This window comes from Typopeltis vanoorti, chromosome 7 (genome assembly GCF_054136105.1).
Source record: "Typopeltis vanoorti isolate ZY-2024b chromosome 7, IOZ_Tvanoo_1.0, whole genome shotgun sequence".
In the NCBI taxonomy this organism is placed as follows: domain Eukaryota; kingdom Metazoa; phylum Arthropoda; class Arachnida; order Uropygi; family Thelyphonidae; genus Typopeltis; species Typopeltis vanoorti.
This window is the reverse complement of record NC_143555.1, coordinates 153857739-153881879: the sequence shown is the minus strand read 5'-3', so window position 1 is coordinate 153881879 and position 24141 is coordinate 153857739. Positions and strand designations below refer to the sequence as shown.

The 24141-nt window shown below is 35.9% G+C and overlaps 1 protein-coding gene across 2 annotated transcripts in view; it reads left to right on the top strand.

Annotated features, from left to right (window-relative positions):
• The window catches only part of LOC150105224 (uncharacterized), a 378667-nt gene that overhangs the window by 99297 nt on the left and 255229 nt on the right, over positions 1-24141 (top strand). The gene's annotated exons all lie outside the window — the stretch shown is intronic.

The window sequence follows — 24141 nt, the reverse complement described above, 5'->3', positions numbered from 1 at the left end:
AATAAAAATAAATGAATACTTTGCTACTTTAGAAGGAAAAGCAGTCTGTTTATGTGTCTCATCATTTACTGATATATATATATATATATATCTGCAAGGGGCCTATAGGATTCTGTGATTATACTGTATATTTCAATTTATACTACTAGCTTCTCATGAACAATTTTTTTCTGAATTAATCTATTATTTGTCATGTCCCCAGTATTGTTATATCTAATATTTCAGTCTCCTAAAGCACCATGAACAGTATATCTACCTAAATCTCAGTTATCCTCTAAGTATTTTTTTCTGACATCCTACCATCAAACACCTCTTTTGCTAACCTTTCCCATTCTGTTTAGATAATAGTAACACCATAGATCTCTCTGTTCACACATTCTTGAATACTAACATTGTTAAGCTCCATTCTGAAATATCATTTTTAATATGATTCTGTGATTGATGCTATTTCTAATTTTCCTCTAAACACTTTCATGGATGTGACCTCTAATTTCCAATTAGCTGTTTTATTTCTAATCCAAATTCATAAGTTAAAATGAATGTAAACACTCTTTTGTATTGCTGCTTTAGTATTTTGGCTATTTTTTCCCCTCTTTTATGTAAATTTATTCATTTGGCTCCCCACTGTACCTGCTGTGCTTATCTTGATTATCCATGTACCACTGTACACTCTCCACTATACTTTCATTCATACATTCATTATTCACTACTTCTGAATACAGAAGTTGTGAATAATAGTGCTTGGAATTTTTTTAAATAACGAAACCTGTGGTGTGTTCATAATTAGAAGAAACACACGTATAAACCACAGTGAAAATTATTTAATTGTAAATAGTTCATCCTAAGTATCTTAGGACATCATCAGTACAGTATTTAAACAAAAATTGGAATAACATACAGTTAGGGCGCATGATTACAATAGAATCTCATTCCTAGCAAATTTGTTTCTAGAACACCTTGAGGAAAAAATATTCACTTTTGAACCCAAACCAAAAATTTGGCTAAGATATGTCGATGACGTATTTGCAGTATGGAATCATCCCGAACCTGAATTACAACTGTTTCTAGATAAAATTAACCTTCTTCATCATCGCATCAACTTTACGTTAGAAAAAGAATCTCCACAGGGTATCTCTTTTTGGATTTACACATCAAAAGAAAAGAAGACGGTTCCATCGCCACTTCCGTCTTTCGCAAGCCTACATTCTCAGGTCACTACATTCACAATTCTTCTGCTCATCGTCCATCTCAGAAATCTGGCATTATTAAATCACTAGTTTCCAGAGCACACAAATTCTGCTCCTCTGAAGAATCTTTAAACCAGGAATTAGAAGTTATCAAAAATACAGCCATCCTAAATGGATATAATCCCAAAACAACTCAAAAAATCATCAGTCACTTCTGCATACATCAAACCAGACAGGAAGAAGTGCATAGGATTCCCATACCTTACGTTAAAGGCATCTCAGAACATCTTTCTAAAATTATGAAGAAATACAATTTTGCCACTACTTACAAACCTATCAACCAAATTTACAACTTATTACCTTCTCCTAAGGACAAATTCTCACCCTTGATGTTACCTGGTGTTTATGAGATTCCATGCTCATGCAAATGATCTTACTTTGGACAGATAGGTAGGTCTGTTCAGAAACGCATCTCGGAACATCAAGACCACATTCGTCTTCTTAAACCGCAGAAATCTGGCCTCTCTCAACACGGAATTGAAAATCCAAACCATAGGATCCATTGGGAAAAGGCTAAACTTTTACATAGATCTTTATTTAAACATGAACGTTTATACAAAGAAAGTTCTGAAGCCCTACTACACAGACCAAACCTAAACCGCAACGACGTTCTTACTATTCCTAAAGTATGGGAAATTATCATACAAAACTGTGTTAAATAATTAACGTTTTTTTTTTTACTACTTTTGCACGTTATGCACGTTTTCATGAGATTCTATTGTAATCATGCGCCCTAACTGTATGTTATTCCTAATTTTTGTTTAAATACTGTACTGATGATGTCCTAAGATACTTAGGATGAAATATTTACAATTAAATAATTTTCACTGTGGTTTATACGTGTGTTTCTTCTAATTAGTGCTTGGAATGGGAGCATGAAAGAAGTGACTAATGAAGTGATGGTAAAGATTGAAATAGTGCGTTTACATTGCATCTGTCACTGGACAAAATGGGAACTGGAGAAACAATTGTTGTATGTTACAGCAGGTGGGAGAATAAAAGGTTATATGAATTTGGAAAGTATGAAAGTGCAAGAAACTGCAAATAAGGATACAGTATTGTATGAAGATTTGATGCGCTGTTAGTTTGCAGAAGGGAGAAGTGAAACAGATGATTGTTATGGCTGGAACAAATTATTTGAAAGGGGAGAAGTGTGCAATGAGAGAAGATATGAAAGAGTTGTTTCAAGAAGCAAAAATGATAGTAATGAAGTAAAAATTGTGAGTGCTGCCTTGGTATTATAGGACAGAGTTGAGAAGGACCATAATTGCTAATGAGTAGATGAGATGATTGTGCATGAGGAATGGTATGCAATTTATTGATATATGGAGTGAATTTGATGGATGAAAGGACTTACGTATGCCTGATGGACCACATTTATTGCACATTGCACTTCCAAAATTACTTTAGGAATGCTGGTTTTGGAAGTGCAAAACCAGGAAAACTAGATATATTGGTGAGGATGCAATCAAGCATATGTCTGGCCACCCCTATGATAAATGAGCATGTGTATACGGAAACGATTGTGCAATCATGAATGCGATTTTCATGGCTTTCCGATTCAAATGGGTTGGTAATAATATTACACTAACGTAATTGCTGGTACAAGGGAATGTTGAAATGCAAGAAGTATCAGAAATAAGGGAGAGGAGTTTTTGGCATTGGTCAGCTCGATGCCTCCAATTTTTGGCCAATGCCAAAAATTGGAGGCATTGGTAAGACCTGTTAGGGGATAAAATGTGAAGGGTGTTGTTTCAGGGAGGATAGAGGGAATAGGTCAGGAGGTGAGGTATTGCTGATGATAGCTGAAGAATTACAACCAACAAAATTAGAATTTGAAGAGGATTTTAGGTTTGGGGGAGATGGTTCATTTGAAGTTGTCTGGTGTGAGTTAGAGGCCATTAAGACAAAATATATTGTTGGGTGCTGCTATAGACCAAGAAGGAATTCACAGGAAGATGTAGATGCCATATATCGGCAGATTAGCACAATAAGTGCTGGCCGAACAGTTATTATTAGAGACTTTAACTATGGGGACATAGATTGGAGGGAGGAAAGGGAGCATGGCAAGATCAAAGTGGAATTTATACAGTTGCTAAGGGATAATTACATGAAACAACATATTATAGAGGGGACAAGGGGTTTGAGAGTGCTGGATCTGATAATAGCATCAGAAGATATTTCCATAACCAAGGTAGACACTCTGCTTCCAATTGGGGATAGTGACCATGCAGTCTTGTTCTGGGAAGTTGCCAAACATGTTGAATTCTCTGTGAAGAAAGAGTTTATGTTGAACTATAGAGCTGTCAATTATGACAGACTTAGGAGGCATCTTGGAGCAGTGTCATGGCTTGAGAAGTTACAAGGAAACAAATGTTAGTAGTGCATGGGAAGTGGTCAGAGATGTTTGAGAGAAGAGTTTGGGTATGCAGTATCAGACTGCATATCCAAGGTCAAGAGATAAACCAAGTAGGAATTATTCTTTTCTGCAAGAAAAGAAAACACTGTGGAGGGAATATAAAGAAAAAGGTGATCAGCATATTCGTGAGCAGTACAAAATACAAACAAGAAGGGCAACTAGTTTGGTAAGAAAGTCCAAATCAGATTATGAGAGAAAATTAGTTAAACAGGCTTAAGTAAGCTCAAAAAGATTTTGTTATGTATCAAGTAAGAGGAAAAATTACTTTGGCAGGATGACTAAACAGTGCTCATAGTAGGAATGTGACAGTGACAAAAGAAATAGTCGAGTTGCTGAGTAATCATTTTGCAAAGGCATATCATCCAGGTGGAGATTTTGCAGTTGTTGATGTGACAGAGATGCATATCAAAATTCAGGTCAATGAAGAGGAGACATTTATCATATTGAAAAATATGAATGTGAACATAGCAGTGGGAATGGATGGCATGTCAATCGATGCACTATGTGAATGTGCAATAGAATTGGCATTGCCTCTGATAAAGTTGTTCAGTGTAAGTCTCATCTGTGGCAGGGTTCTGGGAGAATAGAAAAAAAGGCAAGATGGTTCCATTGCATAAAGATGGTTCAAAGACAGAGGTAACAAATTACAGACTAATTAATATATCAGGAGTGATTATTAAAGTATTGGAACATTTGGTTAAAGGTAAAATCCAGCATTGGGTGGATAGGAATGCAATACTCTATAGTGGGCAGCACAGCTTTGTCTTAGTAATTTAATCACATTTTATAATAAAGTGACACTACAATTGGATAAAGGAAATGACTACACCATGATATTGCTTGATTTTGCAAAGGTATTTCACAGAATATCTCATGGAAAACTATTAGGGCAAACAGGAAAGAATTTCAAGCTGATAGCAGGGGTGGCTGACAGACACCAGAGAGTAGTATATGGTGGAACGGAATACAGGAGAATGATGGAGACTAGTGGAGTATCTCGGGGTTCTGTACTAGGGCCACCACTCTTTAATTTTGTATATCAGTGATATAGGGAAAGATTTAAGAGGGAATATTCCATTGTTTGGTGGTGGTGATGATGCAAAACTGGGGAGAGCAGTAGTTGATAAATGTGATGTAGATATCCTGATTGGATGATTTAAATAAATTGGCATAGTGGGCAAAGGATAATGATTGTCATTTTAATGTTGCAAAATGTGAGGTTATGTACTTCAGGTTGAAAAGGTTGCACATGGTGTATCATATTGATTCTACTCGATTGCAGGAAACTGATGAGGTAGAGACTTGGGGATAATGGTGGACAGAGATTTGAAGTTCACAGGGCATATTGCAAAAGTTGGTAAAATAGCTCAATAAATTATTTGGATGTTTAAAAACATGCTAACAAGTAAAGATCATTGTTGTCATCTGAGCAATTTAGGTATAGGTTTTTTTATGTCCTGTTCCTGCTCTGCAGATGAAGTTGAATTTTCCATCCTAATCTTGGACATCCACAGTATCTTCTTCCTGTAGGTTGATATTCTGGTGCTAGTGTAGGAATCCTTATTATTCATCCTTTTATGTGGTATAGCCAATTTTGCTGGTATTCTTCTATTTCCTGTATGATGTTTTTTTGTATCTAATCGTTCTCTTATATCTTGTATTTTGTATCTAATCGTGCTGCTTCCAATCTTTGTCTGTTTCTTTGTTTTAGGATCCAAGTTTCACTTCCAAATTTGAGAGCTATTTTAGAGGTCATATTATGTAATCTTAATTGAGTTTCTTTAGTCATTTGTTTTCCAAAATTTCTTTTAATACTCCCTCCAAGTAAAAATAAGGAAGTTATTTATCCCTCTTATAAGGCTATGATTTGGCCACATCTTGACAACTGTCCACAGATTTGGTCACCTGGGTTTCTTGGGAAGCAGGCGGTGGTCGTGAGGATTCAGAGACAAGTGACCGAGATGGTGACAGGTGTGGGTCTGTGGAATACTCCCTACAAGGATAAGTTCAAGATTTGTGGGTTCCAAAGTTTAGGCAGAAAACAGGGGACATAATAGAAACTTTTAAGATATTATCATCATCATCATCATCATCATCAAATTCCTGCCATGTATCCTCAAGGGGTGTACAGGATATGACAGTACTACATGAAAAAATTACATCATTACTAACTTCCTATCTACAATTTTCCTCCAAATCAGTCTGTTACTTGTCAAGACTCCAACATTATCAGATCTTATATTTCTATCGTCTAAGGCACTTTGTACCGTATCAATCCACCTATATCTTGGTCTTCCTCTGGGTCGTTTTCCTGCCAACCTGGCAGAGAACACTTGTTTTGCTAATCTTTCCTCTCCCATTCTATTTAAGTGGCCATACCATCTGAGATTAGCTCTGCTAACGCATTCCTGGATGCTGACAATGTCAAGTTCTTTCCTAATATCCTCATTTTTAATATGATATTGCCATTGATGCCATCTGTTCACACCTCTAATCTTTCTCAGGACTCTCATATCTGCAGTCTCTAGTCTTTGGTCAAGTGTTTTACTTCTGACCCAGCTCTCAGATCCATAAGTTAAAATTGGTTTGAACACAGTCTTGTATACAGCTAATTTAGTGTTCTGACTAATTTCTTTCTTATTCCATATGAATTTATTCAATTGACTTCCCACGATACCAGCTTTGCTGATTCTGTTGTCTATTTCTGTATTTAATTTACCATCTTCACTAAAAATCGTGCCTAAGTAGCTGAAATGTTTTACTTGTTCCACAGGTTCTCCATTCACAACACAGTTGACATTTTCAATGATTCTGCCTATTTTCATTGTCTTTGTCTTTTTATTGCTGACCTTCATACCATATCTATTACAACAGCTATTCAATTTAGTCAGAGAATCTTGCAGACTTGTAGCGGATTTATTTAGAATTATAACATCATCCGCATAAAGCAAAGAGCTGACATTAACATCTCCAATTTTGATATCAGGTTTAATACCACATTCCTTCATAATGTGATCCATATAGATAATGAATAACAGAGGGGATAATGTACATCCTTGTCTCACACCAGATTTAACATTAAACCATCTTCCTGTACTTCCTTCAATTCTAACTGCTGACTCACAACTCAAATAAAGACTAAGTATTGCTTGATATAATGCCCCATTGACACCATATAACTGCAGCGTATTGAATAGCTTCACTCTTGGCACCTTGTCATATGCCTTTTCCAAATCGACAAAACTTAAATACAGATCTTTGTTATATTCCCATGCTTTCTCGACTATTTGTCGTAAAGTGAAGATCTGATCCTGACAGCCTCTATTTGGCCTGAATCCAGCTTGTTCTTCACCAAGCTTTTCTTCCACAATTCTTCTCAACCGTTTCTCAAGTATACTTGCATAGATCTTGCCAGGAACACTCAGTAGGGAAATACCTCTGTAATTCTCACAATCAGTTTTATTTCCCTTTTTATATATGGGTACTATGAGAGCTCTACTCCAATCATCGGGAATTCGTCCCTCTGTCCAGGCTTTCTGAACTATGCAATGTAGCCACTGTAATACTCTTATACCACCATACTTCAGCATTTCTGGTCGAATATCATCTACTCCTGCTGCCTTTCCACATTTCAAGCCTTTGATGGCTTTTTCTACTTCAAGCATGGATATGTATTCCTGACTGCATGCCTGGTCAGTGTTTTTTATCACTGTGCTGTCATCACTGCTTGTTTCATTTAGCAGTTTTTCAAAGTAATTACTCCATACTTCAAAGGGGATTTATAAAATTGATCCGAAGGAAATTTTTTAATATATGATAAATAGTCAGAGAACTAGGTTTCATCCATGGAATTGTGTAAATGTGTGGTTAGTAGGTTGTGCAAACCAGATTTTTTTGCATTGAGAGTGGTGAATGAGAGGAATGGATTGCCAGAATTAGTTGTTACTTCCTTGACATTGAACCAGTTTAAGGAGAAGTATAATGATTTGTTTGGATCTCCCATGATGAGTATCCGGACTTCATGGAAATACTGTATAATAATGATAATAATAATACCAGCTTTGTTTATTTTATTATCTTAGTCCACTTTTAAATTTTCATCTTCACTAAAATGTTCATAAGTAGCTGAAATATTTTACTTATCCAGTTAGTTTATTAATATTATTTATGGCATCTCCTAGAGTCCGGAGACTCATTGTGGGAGACCCAAATCAACCATCACATACACAAATCTTATCATACCTCTCCTTGAATCCATTGATTCTGGCAATCCATTCCACTCACTCGCCACTCTCCATGCAAAATATCTGGTCTGCACACCCCTACTAACCACATTCTTATATGTCGTGACGTTCTATTTTCATGTTGTGTTCGAATCCGCCATCTTGTTACAAGACACTTTCATAAAATAAAACACAACTAATTGTAAATTGATCACCAATCCAAGGGTAGAGAAATTTCTATTATACTGCGCCACTCTATCCTTAGATAAGTCTATATGAAATAGTACGATCAATTCAAAGTTAGTTAGCAGTCTTTCATTCAATCAGGCCGAAGTATATATTTTCTTTCTGGGATTCCCGCTAGATTCGAATTTTTGTGAACGGTGCAGTAAAAAGAAATTCAGGCAAATACAATGGTTGGATTAACAAATGAAACATTTAATACAGGTCATATAACACATACATAAATATTACTTCTAATCTTTATAGTAGAAACAAGTCAAACATTAAGTCAAGTTAATCACAATAGCACATTCTTCTAAGTCTTGACATGCACTTTCTCAGCTTCTGGGTTACAAAGTTTCTACACTTAATTTAATATAATGGAACATCCAATCTAGTCAGTTTTCACACAATTCTCAGTCATGCTATAAGTTTAAATTATCACAGACACAACTAGCTGAAAATATCTTTCAAACAATTCTTATCTCCAACTCTCATTCACGAAGTTTCCACAGTTAAAGTAGTGTTAAGCATAGCGTAATTAACACACAATTATTCAAGCATAGAAATAATACACTATGATAGACCTTACCGGAAATAGTTCCTAGTACATCAATTATGTTGTGAGCAAACTTTTGGAATTATTTATCTTACTTAATAAAAACACATCTACAAGACTTATCCACGGTTATACTTAAAACACTATCAAACGCACTTCAGAATTCTAGACATCAATTACAGGGTACTTCAACTATCGTCGTTACCACTTATAAACTAATTAAACACTGTGAGGTTCTTTTTAGGGCAAATCGGAAATAAGCCACAATTCTAGAATAGCCGGGTTCATTCAGAATTCTTCCTTAAACGTCCAGCTTTTTATTTCATCCGATTGTAGCATTAATTTCCTTTTTATTATTACTGCTGATTACACTTTCAGCTGACTATAAAATTCGTTTCGTCTTTGTTCACTTATAAATAAAAATATCCACTTAATTCCTACCCTTAAGAACCTTTTATTTACTTCTACTTCTCTAGTTTATCCCCTTGCAACCTTTTACTTCCAAAATTCCGTTCCGACTCCCTCACTTCGTATACATTTTCTCCTCTTTATTTAGCCCACGCTCCGTTCCACTCGCGCTCGTTTATTTCACGCGTCTCTATGACAACCGATAAACGTAAACATTCTCACGAATGTTACATTAGGCTGTACTACTACATTGAGTTATTACATAACGTTAAGCTTTCACAAAAACAATAAATGCGTAGTTAAATTACAAATATAAGTTCTTACAATATTGACATAACAATAAATAAAATAGCTTAATAATGTTTAATACAGAATCTTATTATCATTAATATATTCCTTTGATTAAATAATTAATTATTTGATATAATTAAGGTGGTTATATGATATCAAATTATAATTTATGTTATTTACATTAAATAATATTTACAAGTGTAGTTCTTGTGACAGAAAATCATGTTGGATTCTGAATCAAATAACATTTATTCTAATTTCTACATAATCAGAATCCAACATATACAACTTCCATGCATGGACCCTAGTTCTCTGACTATTTGTCATATATATTGAAAAATTTCACTTGCATTAATTTTATAAATCCCCTTTAATATCTTAAAAGTTTCTATTATGTCTCCTCTTTTCCACCTACCAACTTATAACCCAGAAACCTTTAACCTATCCTTGCAGGGAGTATTCGTTGAGAATGCATTTGATATTTTCATGTTCATGCCTCATTTTATTTTTTATTTTTTCAGATCTAGAAGAATAAATTAGGAGGACAGAGCAGACTGGCTGAATGGCATCCATTGTGAGGAAGGTAAATGCAAAAAGTTAGCCTAACTGCAGGTGAAGAGAAATATCAGAGAATTTTTTTACTGCCTGTAAAGCAAAAGGAAATATGACCATGGGAGAAGTACATTAATGAATGCTGAGGGAGGAAAGTTTCAGATGTTTTAAATAAACACTGGTTAATAAACAATAACTTTAGTAAAATATACATCCCAAGTGGACTCATTAGCTCTTGGATGTTAAGTTGGAATTAGGTGAAGGATAGAGGGAGATGAGTTAGAGGTATTAGTTTTTGCAAAAGCTTGATTTCAGCAAGGATGCTGTGGGAATGTGCAAGAGAATTTGCAGTGTCTCTAACTTATTATTCATTTTTAGGTCTGAACACAAATACAGTTCCTAATTGAGTAGAAGGAGGCAAGATAATTCCTTTATACAAGATTTCAAGTAGGACTGAAATCTTGTATAAAGGTAGTAGTTATAGACCAATTAATATGTCTGGAGTGGGCCATGCTTTGGAGAGGCTAATTAGGACTTGCATCTTTGAGGTGGATGGATAGTATTTTGATCTCCTTTGCTAATGGTTCTTTGATAGTTTGTTAAAAGTAGGTCTTGCTTTGGCCATTTGCTCACATTTCATAATTGAGTTACTGCAGAGTAACTCAATAAGGGGAATGGATATACCATTTTTTCCAAGGCATTTGACTGAATTCCACATGGAAGATTATTATACAAACTCATAGGGATGGATATGCAAAATAGATTTGTGACATGAATAGGAGAGTAGTTGACTGATTGACAGGCATCAGAGAAAGTGTGGAGGTACTAAGTCTAAAAGGAGAAGAGTGACCGGAAGGGTGTCACATGGTTTTGCACTTTTTTGTTGTTTAATTTATATGTTAATGCTATTGGAGTTGGTCTTGATAGTGAATATACAAGTGTTTGGTGATAGTTTTCTACTCAAAAAGAGATATTCCGTAGAAATAGACAACAAATGTTTGAAGTCTATTTTTATTAGCTGTTTCTCAACATAATCTCCTTCCTTTCAATACATTTTCTTTCTCCACTGCATAACAAGTTTTTTTAATATTACTGTAGTAAAAAACTTCGTTTTTTGGAATCATTTTCTCACTTCTTCTTTAACCATTTCAAAATGGATACTCTGGTGATGTTTCTTCAGTTTAAGAAATAATTACAATTCTGATAGAGCCAAGTATACGCTGTAGTGAGGCTGTTCCAATCTCATTTTGTCACGATGCAAAAGCAGTGGCAACTGTCACGCACAATTCATTGGCTGTTTCAACTTTTTCACTGTCCTCACATAACTTTTCAAATTCATTCTTGCTCCCTTTCACCATACAGTTCGTAAATGACACCTTTGCTATCCCAAAAGACAGTAATCATGTGCCTTCCAGCAGGAGATTGCATTCCATAGACTGAATTTTCATTTTGAGTTCATAGTGATGGACCCAACTTTTTTCCCCAATCATGATTTTGTAAACAAAACTGTTGTTTATCTCTTCTGAAATTTTATGATTATAGAAGAGTACATGAGCAGGTGAAGGAATACGTGAGGTAAAGGAGTAAGAGAAAACAAAGGCAACGATTTTACAATCAACCAGTTTTATTATTAATGAGGTTTCATACTATTCATACATACATATTTTGTATTCTGTTTAAGCTATTAGTCAGCAGTTAAAATTGAAACAGGAACAGGAAGATGGTTTGATATAAAATCACATGTGTGACAAGGGTGCACATTATCTATATGGATCACATAATGAAGGAAATTGGTATTAAATCTGATATCAAAATTGGTAATGTTAATCTTAGCTCTTTACTTTATGCACATGAAGTTATACTTCTGAATAAATCCAGTACAAGTCTTGGCTAAATTAAATAACTGTTGTAATAAATTTGGGGAGGTTTAAGGGTCAAAGCTGTATAACTGAGAAGAGACCTCCATATAGCCTTTAAAGGAATACGGAGAACTGACCAGGCCTTCTGACCTAATGTCCAATCCTCACCTTTTCGTGGTGCACCCTGTTGGGTATCTACCTGGATACTGAATGAACGAGGATGGGCTGGCAATTTGGGATTTAGTTGACCAAATTGTAATTCTTATTGGCTTAAACCAAATTACAAAATGATGGTACAACATGACAAAATTTTATGCTGGCTGGGGCATCGCCCGGTTAAACAAGGCCCCCGTTGTTTTCACCAGGGAACCAGGGCGAACAGCGAAAAGTCAGCTACTGGAACAAATCTGAAAGCACACCGCACCTCAACATTACCAGAGTTAAAGATCAGTACTATCAACATAAGAAGCCTGAATGGCAAAGAAATGGAGCTAGCTGAGGAATTAGATAAATACCAGATCGACATAATAGGGGTGACAAACAAAAAAGACAAAAACTGGTGAGATCTTTCTAAGCAATAAATACAAAATGTTATATTCAGGAAATGACAATCAAGGAAAAGAAGGAGTAGCCATTGTATTCAACAATAAATACAAGGCTAATCTTCTTGAATGGCACGCAGTCTCAAGTAGAGTGATGTGGGCAAATATCAGAATGGGAAACTGGACAATGAGACTTATTTGTGCCTATGTCCCACAGAAGGTTCTACTAAGGTAGAAGTGGAGGAATTTTTTGAGGCTTTAGAGAAAACAACTGACACAATGAAAAAGGAAAAGTTGGTCCTTGTTGGGGATCTAAATAGCAGAGCAGGAAATGATTGTCAGACATACAAAAATATTTTGGGAAAATTTGGAGAAAAGAGCAAAGCTAATAATAATGACAAATACCTGTTGGATTTCTGCTCAGGACATGGACTGGATATTACTAACACCATGTTCCAACATAAAAATGTACACAAATTCACATTGAGAGAAGAGGCAAGGAATAAGAAAAGTCTCATTGACTATGTTATTGTTGATAGTGATGTTTTCTCCCTTGTGCAGGACACCAGAGTGTACAGAGGATTTGAAATTGGAAGTGATCACTATTTAGTCTTGAGCTGGATAAAATTGAATTTCATATTGAAAAGAATAACATGTAAGAAAGTTCTAAAGCAAATAAAAGTTGAGCAGCTCTCAGATGTGAACTGTAGACTAAAATACACAAAGATTATTGAAGAAAAAATGAAAGAGTTTGAGAACAGGAACCAAACTTTAGAGATTCGGTGGCAAGCCTTGAAGAAAACCTTGATTGATTCAGCCAGAGAGGTATGTGCTGAGGTTGTCTGCAAGGATAGAAAAATCAGAACTCCATGGTGGACACAGGAAGTTAAAGAGGCAGTGAAGGAAAAGAGGAAAGCATATCAAAAGTTCCTGGCAAATAAGTCAGCTTGTGCTCTTAGAGAATACAGAGACAAATGTAAGAAAGCTAAACACTGTGTAAAACTAGCTAATCAAAAGTCATGGGACGACTTTGGCAAGAACACAGAAAATAAATATCAAGAAGGTGGCAAAATATTTTGGAGGTTGTTGAAGAAGCTTAGAAATGGAGGAAAGAGTACTTTAAAAGGAGTTAGAAATGATAAAGGTGACATGAAAACGGGAGAAAAAGATATCCTTGAAGTATGGAGTAATTACTTCGAGAAATTGCTAAATGAAACAAGCAGTGATAGCACAGTGGTAAAAAACACTCAACTGGCGTACGGTCAGGAATACATATCCATACTTGAAGTAGAAAAAGCCATCAAAGGCTTAAAATGTGGAAAGGCAGCAGGAATAGATGATATTCGAGCAGAAATGCTGAAGTATGGTGGTATAAAAATCTTGCAGTGGTTGCATTGCATAGTTCAGAAGGCCTGGACAAAGGGACGAATTCCCGATGATTGGAGTAGAGCTCTCATAGTACCCATGTATAAAAAGGGAAATAAAACTGAATGTGAGAATTACAGAGGTATTTTCCTACTGTTCCTGGTAAGATATATGCAAGTATACTTGAGAAACGGTTGAGAAGAATTGTAGAAGAAAAGCTTAGTGAAGAACAAGCTTGATTCAGGTCAAATATAGGCTGTCAGGATCAGATCTTCACTTTATGACAAATAATGGAGAAAAAATGGGAATATAACAAAGATCTCTATTTGAATTTTGTAGATCTGGAAAAGGCATATGATAAGTTGCCAAGAGAGATGCTATTGAATAATTTGGAGAAAATTTTTGATCAGTTATTAATGGTGTAACTTTATCATGTGGTACTTTCATGATTATCCTGTACATCACCCCTAGGGTACGTATCAGGAATTTAATGATGATAAGTGTTACTGTAGCTGCACTGCATAATTCAAAAGCCTGTTCAGAGGATTGAATTCTGGATTGGATTAGATTTCTCATAATACCCATAATCTCATAAAGTGAATGGGAGAATTGCAGAAGAATTTTTCTGCTGAGCATTCCAGTATTATATGCTAGCATACTTGACACATTCAACTCAAGGCAATCAAGGCTCTCTTGCTATGAACCTAACCATCTGGCAAAACAAGTGGAATTACCACAGCACCTGGCAATTTCATTCTTCATCGGAGTGTGCCACTTTTTTTTTGATGGTTTCTTCAATTGTAACTAATCTCCCATATCAGGGGGAATATATTGAAAAACAGTAATTAAAGTGAAGGATATATTTATAGGTTATTAGTTACCATACTCGATGTACTAAAGGATATAAAGAATACAAATGTTAGGAGGAAAAAAAAAAACAGATGCGAATAAAAATACTTTCAGTAGTCTAAAATGGATCATGAATAATTTACATCTGTGATATTATATCCATACTTGTGTTATGAGTATCATGGGGTAAAGTGAAGTATACATGATCTTATTAAACTCTAGACTTGCATATATGCATTTGTGATGGACATAATTAAAAAAAAAGAAAACTTATTAATAGATAGAAAAGGATTTGTCTGTGAAATATAAATCACTAACCAGTAAGAAACAGCGACTGCATACATTGCCAGTTCAGTAAATAACTATAGGGAGGGGCTTATCCTATAATCTCATAATGCTGATCAGGCATTTGTGTGGGTGTTGCAGGAATACATGTGTGTTTAATGAGGAGCAAATCATCTCGTACAGTTCATTGTGCTTGTTGTATGTATGTCTCTCTTTTTTATATACAATATTTCACTTTATTTCACTTTCAGTTTTTACTCCCTACATGTATACTGTCTGAAAACTGGAAGCAGCTGTCCCTCCCAATAGCCACTATACTGCAGATGCAAGAAAAACAAGTATCACTGAATAGGGGACAGAGACATTTCCAGTTTGTATAATATATTTGTATTTGTGTAATATATATGCATAGAAACTATACTGTATACTCAAGCAAAACTGTTTGTTGTACTGCCAAACACAGCATCTAACTAAAAACAATTGTCCTAACATTTGTCCAAATTTTTAGTTACATGAAATAAGTGTTTGTTCAATTGCATTTGAAACTTTTGCTGTCATTAAGCTAGATTATAAATGCTAACTTCAGATAAAATTCTATGGAAAGAGTTGCAACTAACATGCTGTGTAAACTTTTTGTCAGTGAGCCCACCCGATGCAGAAGCAGCAGTAATGAAACATTCCATGGGTGTACGATAAATGTGCGAAACACTTCCTGACATGAACGTGTTAAAAAAAAGGCTAGGAGAAACCTGTGGAAAAACAAGCTGGGTTCATGCAAACAGTTATCAGGAAATTTTCTTACCACTTTCTTTCATAATACAATCCATTGTATTAAAGTGGCTTTAAACCTGATATTAGAGTTGGTTATGTCAATCTCAGCTCTTTGCTTTATGCAGATGATGTTGTTTTCCTAAAGAAATCTATTGCAAGTCTCCAGGATTCTTTTTGACTAAATTGAGTAGCAGCCATAATAAATTTAGCATGAAAATTATCAATAAAATGATCACAACTGTGAAAATAGGCACGAACACAGGAAGCTTCAGCTGTATTCTCTATGGAGAACCTATAGAACCAATAAAATATTGTATTTCACTTGTTTAGACAATTTTTAGTGAAGATGGCAAATTAAATATGAAATCGACAATAAAATTAGCATTAAAATTAAACTTCCCAAGAAATTATATTCTTGTTTAATCCTTTCTCCAAGTGTAAGTAAACAAATTTGCAAGTGAAGTATCTCTATGATTAGGGTACATGTATATAGAGTTGACTGACTTCACATCAGTTGCATTAGTATTCCATAATGCAAAGCACACACTGTTTACAGATATGTTTATGCATTATGGGAAGGGGTCACTACCCCACTTTTGACCTTTATTGAGGTACTGTTAAAGTATAGGGATATCTCTCCAAAAACTGTGTGATCTACAAGATTACTTTAAATCTTTATGAATTATCCTGAAGCATCACTACTAAGCTCATCACTTTTGACCTGAATCACTCTAGGACAGAACTTAGCAGTGGCTCCAATCAGTGACAGGCAAAAAAAATAACTATTAAGTTGAACTGTATCCATCAGGATACAGTTCAGCAGAGGTGTTTGGGCAAGCAAGCCCAAAGATGAACGCTATTAAACGTCATCAGTGGGAGCCCGACCTAGAAGGGATATGGAGGATGAATTAATGAAAAAGTCATTTATTTCCCATAGTAGTAAAAACATGTTTCACTCTATTAAAATTCTCTGGATTTAGAGAACTGTGTAGAAGGTTTTCTGACTCGGTTTAAAATTAAACTTTCCAAGAAATTATATTCTTATTTAGTCTTTTATCCATGTGTAAGTTTGTGTGTAAAGTATCGCCACCACTGAATCTCCTCCCACTGATGAGATCTCAATGAAAGTCAAAACCCAGTGTGGAAAAGTGACCCTTCCCATAATGCATGTCATCATACACATCCGTAAAGGGTACGTGCTTTTCATTTTTGGATACTAAGTCACTTGATGAAAAGTCATTAGCCTCTTACAAGTAGCCTAGTTATGGAGATATTTCACATACAAACTTTTTTTTTTTTACTTACACTTGGATAAAGGATTAAACAAGAATATAATTTCTTTTCAAGTTTAATTTTAATTTAAAACCAAGTGATAAAACTTTCTACAACAAAATTAGCAAAGCTGATATGGTAGGGCATCAACTAAATAATTATATATAGAAGAAAAAAGAAATTACTCAAAACACTGAACTAGCTGTATACAAGACAAACCAATTTTAACTTGTGAATCTTAGAACCAGATTAGAAATAAAACTCTTAATCGGAAACTGGAGACCACAGATATGAACATTCTGAGAAAGATTAATGAGTGTGAACAATTGGCATCAGTGGCAGAATCATATTAAAAATGAGGATATTAGGAAAGAAACTGACATTGTTATCATTCAGGAGTGTGTTAGCAAAGGCTAATCTCAGGTGGTATGGTCATTTAAACAGAATGGAAGAGGAAAGGTTAGCAAAGACAGTGTTTCAAGAATGACAGGAAAAAGGCATAAAGGAAGACCCAGATCTAGCTGAATCAATACAATAAGAAGTGCCTTAGAAAACCACGTTATGAGCTGATGTCATTGCAGTCCTGACAACAGATTAATTTGGAGGAGAATTGTTGATAGAAGTTTGCACTAATCTAAACTTTTTATGCAGTATTATAATAACATGCCCCCTCCCTTTGAGGGTATGTATCAGGAATTTGATGATGGTGATTTAATTTACGAAAGAAAATTCTCAGTCCAGTAATGTGATATTTCACAAATATGAGGGGTTTCCGAGAAGAAGGTAACACATTTTTTTTTCTTAAAGGTGTTTAATAATAGGAAGCAGAAATTATACACTAAGAAATTAAAGATGCCAAGAAATTATATTCTTCATTTACTCCTTTATCCAAGTGCAAGCAAACAAAGTTTCTGCATGAAGTAACTTCACTACTGGGCAACTCATATATAGAGGCTAATGACTTCACATTACTTGCCTTAGTATCCCATAATGTAAAGCACATATCCTTGTGAGCATGTATAATGCTATGCATTATGGGAAGGACCACTTCCCATAATGCATAGCATTATACATTCTACCTAGACCACGTTTGACCTTTATTTAGGTCTCATCAGTGGGAGCCAGACCCAGAAGAAATACCAAGGTTGAAGTAATGCAGAAGTCATATTTCCATATAGAAGTAGCCAAAAGGTGTCACACCTTATTACTGAAATAGTCTGGATTAGAGATAGATGTTGAACGTTTTTCCACTTGGTTATACTATAAATTAAACCAAGAATATAATTTCTTGGCATCTTTAATTTGTAGTATTTTTTCAAGGAGGAAGGTTTAGAGAAATGTTATTAAGGAGATGATCTTCAAAGTGCATCATAAAGTAGTCGGCAAGTGTTGAAGAAAAAGGACTTCTCATAGCTGTACTATCAATCTTTACTGTTCAAGATATAATTTATCTTGAACAGTAAAGTAACCAGAATGGATAACAAAATTGAAAATCTTGCTGTTAAAGAAATGTTTATGAAGAGAGAGAGAGAGACTATATCTATGCTAATTATAATATCTGAAGGACCTAAACAAAGATTATGCATTTTAAAGTTCATAGAGACAAAATTTATACTTGCAGCAGGTACAATGACAACGAATCTTAAAGGAATGCTTGTTTGTGGATCTTTGGAAGACCATATAATCTAGGGGAATGAGAAAAGATCTCAAGTTTTTTAATTCTTCATCCTAACTGGAGATATTAATCAATTTATTAAGTTTATTAATCTGGCCAACAGTAGAATTGAATGAGAGGCGATAAATAGAAAAATCACTAACAGTAAGAAAATCTTAAAATATTCTTCCCTTTCTTATACAGCTGCTACTTTGCCTTTGTCAGCTCTGGTGATAATAAAATTGTTTTTTTTTTATTTAGGGATTTAAGATTTTAATTCAGGAAATGATAGGTTGGAAGAAAGTAATTTTATTCTGTCGAGTATCATGGCAGACTCAGAGTGGCTGTTTTGCAGTCTCCAAAGGAATATGGGACTCCATATGTAAGGTGGGGAGGGGTGTACAATAGGTAGGTTTCTCAGAGAAACAACATAGTCATGACCTAGATTTGATAATACTGAAATTTCATCTATAGTGAGTGGAGGGCAAAATATTTTGACAACTAATTTATTAATTTTTTTTGTAATCAGAAAATTTGTCAATAAAAATTTCAATTTTCCTTTCTTCACTTAAGAACAAGCTACCGTCACTCATCTTTCTGGATGTTTGCTAGATTTCTTGCTCTTGCAAGAAATCTATTTCAGTCAGTCAGGTAGATATACCTCTGTCCATCGTAAAGAACATAAAATGATATGCACCATCATTTACATTCCTATCAGAACCCCAACTGGCAACCTCAACAATCAGTCTCCACCTCAACTGCCCAAACTACACATTACTGAGTTCTTTCCACCACAAGGACAGCACTTGTGCATTCATCAGAACTAACATACCATGCCAGAGATTGCAAAACTTCAAATCCTCACTGTTTGAACTGCTCTGGTTCAAAATTTCCTTACTAAATCAACCTGTGCTTTTAATATGCTCTCCCTATTGTGTCAAAAACTCTGTTAACTACTCTAACCTCTTCAACTTTCTCTTTCTTTAAAGCTCAGCTTTCTGCAGTCAAAATATATCCCAAGACTGAGGTCACCTTTCTTGGGAACTTCAATGTCCACAACTCATATTGGCTTTCCCCTTCTCCAGTTTCACTCATCAAGCAGACAGGGATGCTGAGCTGTATGCCATTAGCAGTGACTTATCACAGATCATTAATCTCCCTACCAGAATACCTGACAACCTCCTCCAGTTTGTCAACACACTTGACCTCTCCCTAACAGCAAGCTTCCCTTCCAAGTATACTGTGGATGTCATTTCTCCCCTTGGTAGTTCAGATCCCAACCTCATAAAAGTTTATTTTGCCATGGAACAACCTTCACTCACCAGTTCTCAGTCTCGTGTCCTTTGGCACTACAAGGGTACCTCCATGGGACAACATCCAATGACATGTTCCTCCTTCCCGTGGTCCAACTACTGCTTCAGTTCTTCTGATCCAAATACCTGCTCAGACCAAACAACAGAAATCCTCACAGGAATGAAGGCTTTCATTCATTAATTAACTCCAAATACTCAGCCATCATCCAGGTCTTGACTCTCAAAAATATGTGCCATCCCAGTAAAAGAAAAAACTTCTGTATACCACAAATGGTTCAAGACCAAAACTCAAGCTGCTCAGTCTACCTATGATGTAGCTCGCAATAGCTGTAAAAGAATCACCAAATCCAAATCAGACTTTCAAAGGTCCAAATGGCAGTTGCTCCTGTTCCCTTGGCCATTTGGTGCATCTTTTGCCCACCCAGGTATTCCACCACTCTCAAGACAAGGCTGACTTGCTGGCATTACTCTTCTCTTCCAATTCCTGCATTGATGACCTGGGCAAAGTTCCCTCCACTCTACCAAAAGTGGCTTTTTCTCCATGTCACCCATAGTCTTCTGCCAGAAAGAAATCTGAAGAATCCCTAATAACCGAAACACCAACAAGGTATCTAGTCCTTATGGTATCCCACCTTTTGTGTTAAAAAATTGCACCCCCAGAACTAACACCTATCCCACCTATTCAACTGATATCTACCCTACAACATGCAAACAGGCCCACATCTAGCACATCCCAAAGAAAGATAAAAGTCGACCAACAAACTACTTTCCAATTGCTCTAACTTCTCTTCTCTCTAAAATTATGGAGAAGATCATGAACAACTCTTGAACCACCTAGAGACCTACCAATTAATCAGTGACTAGCAGTATGGATTCTACAACTCATGGTCTACAGCTGATCTCGTTGCTTTCACCACCGACATCTGGACTCAAGCCATGGAAAAATTTGGAGATACCGACGTGGTTGCCCTTGACATTTCAGAGGCATTTGCTTGGTTTTGCCACAAGAGCCTACTTAGCAAACTGCCATCCTATGGCCTGCCTTTCACACTCTACAATTGGATTGCCAACTTTCTCACTGGTCGCTTACTACGTCATGGTGGATGGTTTCCTCTCCTCAGATTTCCCCAGCAATGCAAAGAACCTCATGGTTCCATTCTTTCACCTGCTCTCTGTGAGAGCAGGTGAAAGAAATTCAGTCCTATCCATAGCTTTGCTGATGACAGTACACTACATTGTTTTTTTTTTTCATTTGACAACCCTTGTAGTGCTCAATTATTAGAATCCTCAAGATCCATAACAACCAGTGGCTTGCACTCTGATCTCTTAGTACAGTATGTCCCAATGGACAAGGACAAACTTGTAAACTTTAATATCACCAAAACTCAGTCCTTCTGATTTCTCACAAGAAAGAGCTTGCATCTCCTCCCCCTTGCCATTAATAATACTGAGATATCAAAACATGATCAAATTTCCCTTCTCGGAATGGCCTACACCTCTGATCTTTCCCGGCACAAACACATTTCAACTATAGCTTCTGCAGCAGCCAAAAAACTTTTACACACAAGATATACTCCTTCACAGCTTCTCACTCTATAAAAATCCTAAATCTGCCCAGTCATGGAATATTGCTCCCATATTTGTGATGGTGTGCCAAAATCCTCTCTAAGATTGCTTGATTCTATCCAGAAGAAGGCAGCCTGGCTAATTAATGATTCCTCTCTCACATATCCACTTCAGTCCTCTCACAGATGTTCGGTTTCTGCCTTGTGCCGCTTCTATATGTATTTCTCATGGATAGTTCTCTGCTGAATTAGTCTCTATCATTCCTCCTCTTTCCTCCAAAATCACTAGAATAGGAGCCACTGTTAACTTCAGCCTTTGACAATCCATCTTGAAACTCATTGAACCAACTTACTGCCTCTTTCAATCCATCTACTTCTGTTCTTTGGAACAGTCTCCCTAACCCTGCCTTCCCCAAAGAATACAACCTTCAGCTGTTCAAACAAAATGAACAGATTCCTCCTTTCTTTTTTTCCTTCTTGCCTGCACACAGCATTAATGTGCTATAGGTCTTGTGGCCTTTCGTGTGTGGATCAGATATAAAAAAACAAACAAAAACAACAACAACTGCATATCCCCTTGCCCATTTACAATATCATTGATATAAAGGTTAAACAATACAGATCCTAATACTGAGTCCTGTGGGATCACTTGTGACCTTCTGCTTCCTTGATACCACTCTCCACTGTCTATCAGACAGCCAGTTCACTAACTTGATATCTAAACCCATGTGCTGTATCTTAAATAGCTTATTATGTGGCACCCTGTCAAATGCCTTTGTGAAATCCAGATATCTACTCTGACTCTCACAGATGACTGGGCAAATTGACTCTCTTCTGCCCAGTGCTGTAAATGATCCCTTACTAATTTCTTGAAAATCTTAACAAGTACTGATGAAATACAAACTGGTCTATAGTTTGACATTCCATTCTACTACCACCCTTATGCAACAGTACTGTCTTACCCTCCTTCCACTCCTTGGGCACCTTTCCCATTAACAGACTCTCATTAAAAGCCTGGTCAATGCAGCTGATAGTTCTTTAGCACATTCTCTCGAAATCTGTGGTGAAATCCCATCCACTCCCATTGCTTTATTGACATTCAGAGTGCTGTATTTACTCGAATATAACTTCTCCCTCGCATATATCTTGCATCCCTGATTTTATTTTACGAAAAAAAAAATTAGAAAGTTTCGCATATAGTTTGCAGACAAAAAAAGTTTAAAACTTTAAGAAATAGATAGTGAATGTTGCTATGGCAGTTTCAGATATTTTGGAATTCAGTTGAAGAGAATCTGCATTTAAACTCAATAGTCAGCAGTTTGCCTTTTTCGTTGAGTCACGTGATCTTTTGACCAGTAGAGGAAATGTGGGAGTGAGAGCATTGACTTCTACTCGATCTTGAATTGTGCATGGATTAAGAAGCCATCATTAGAACTGTTGTGCAACTGGATTTTGAGTGCTTGGAACATGATTTTGCCAGAAATAATTAATTTTGCAATAAGCATTGTCGCAAAAAAATTCAAATATATTGCGTGATGAAGGTGAGTGGCTGATTGTGTAAATAACGTCGATAATTAAAATTTAAATCCATTCATTTTATAAATAATGTGAACAATTATAAATTATAATGAATATTGAGGATTTAATTAATAAAATAAATGTGGTGAGGATTTATATCCTCATCACATTTTTTTAACTTTAATTTGTGAGAAAAAGGTATGAGTTATATTCGAGTGAATACAGTACTTCTCCAATAAAGTGTTCATTGAACTAACTCCATTACGTCCTTTGCATCATTCATTCTACTCCTATTTTTATCCAACAATGTCATTCTTCCACAATCATCTCTCCTCCTACGGGCCACATAACGAAAGTCTAAGATTTTTGTTTGGATCTCATGGTCAGCCTTCCTTACCATGCTAGTCACTGTGCTAGCTTGTGGCTTATATTCTTCATGCATTTGCTTTCCACTCCTCTCTCTCTCTCTCTCTCTTTCTCGCTGACACTTTCTCTCCTTGTTCTCCCACTTACTTGCCTTCCTGTCATCTCTCCATCCCTTGTTCCTGCACTGTCTTGCCTTCCTCTCATTCCCTCTCTTCTACTGGTTCTCCTATTCTCTCCCCTTCTATCATTCCCATAAATTTCTCTCACTCCTACTCTGATTCGCTTTACGTTCATTGTTTCCAGTCTCCTTTTCATTCACACTTCTCAAGTCATTCCTCATACATTCCACTTCTTTCAGCACATCTCTCTCTCTCTCTACAAGCTCTCTCAGTCAACACCGTATTCCAAAACTACACCTTCTTTCAAACCTACTACACTCCCTAATTTTATATTCTTGTTTTCATGCTGCTTGTTTTCCTTACCCTTGATCATGCTATTTGTCCCTCTCAAGCGGTATTCACTTGTTTCTGATGTAATACTGCCAAAGTATGCTATAATAATTTCCATATTGTGAAGTTCTTCCCATTTTCTACATTTTGCACAGATACACACTCCTTTGTCTTTCACCTACTGCATTTCTAACTGCCTATAGAATTATGAGGGACAGCTTCTTTAGGCAGCACATTAAGGAAGGGACTTGTGGTGGTATAATATTAGATCTGGTAATAACATCTACGAATCTGAGACTGTAAAAAAGAGTAGCATATTTCTAAATACAGCTAACACAAAAAAATACAGAAGTAAAAAAAAACTCCCATATACAGGGTGTTCGGGATAAATTTGACAGTTTCGTAAGGAAAA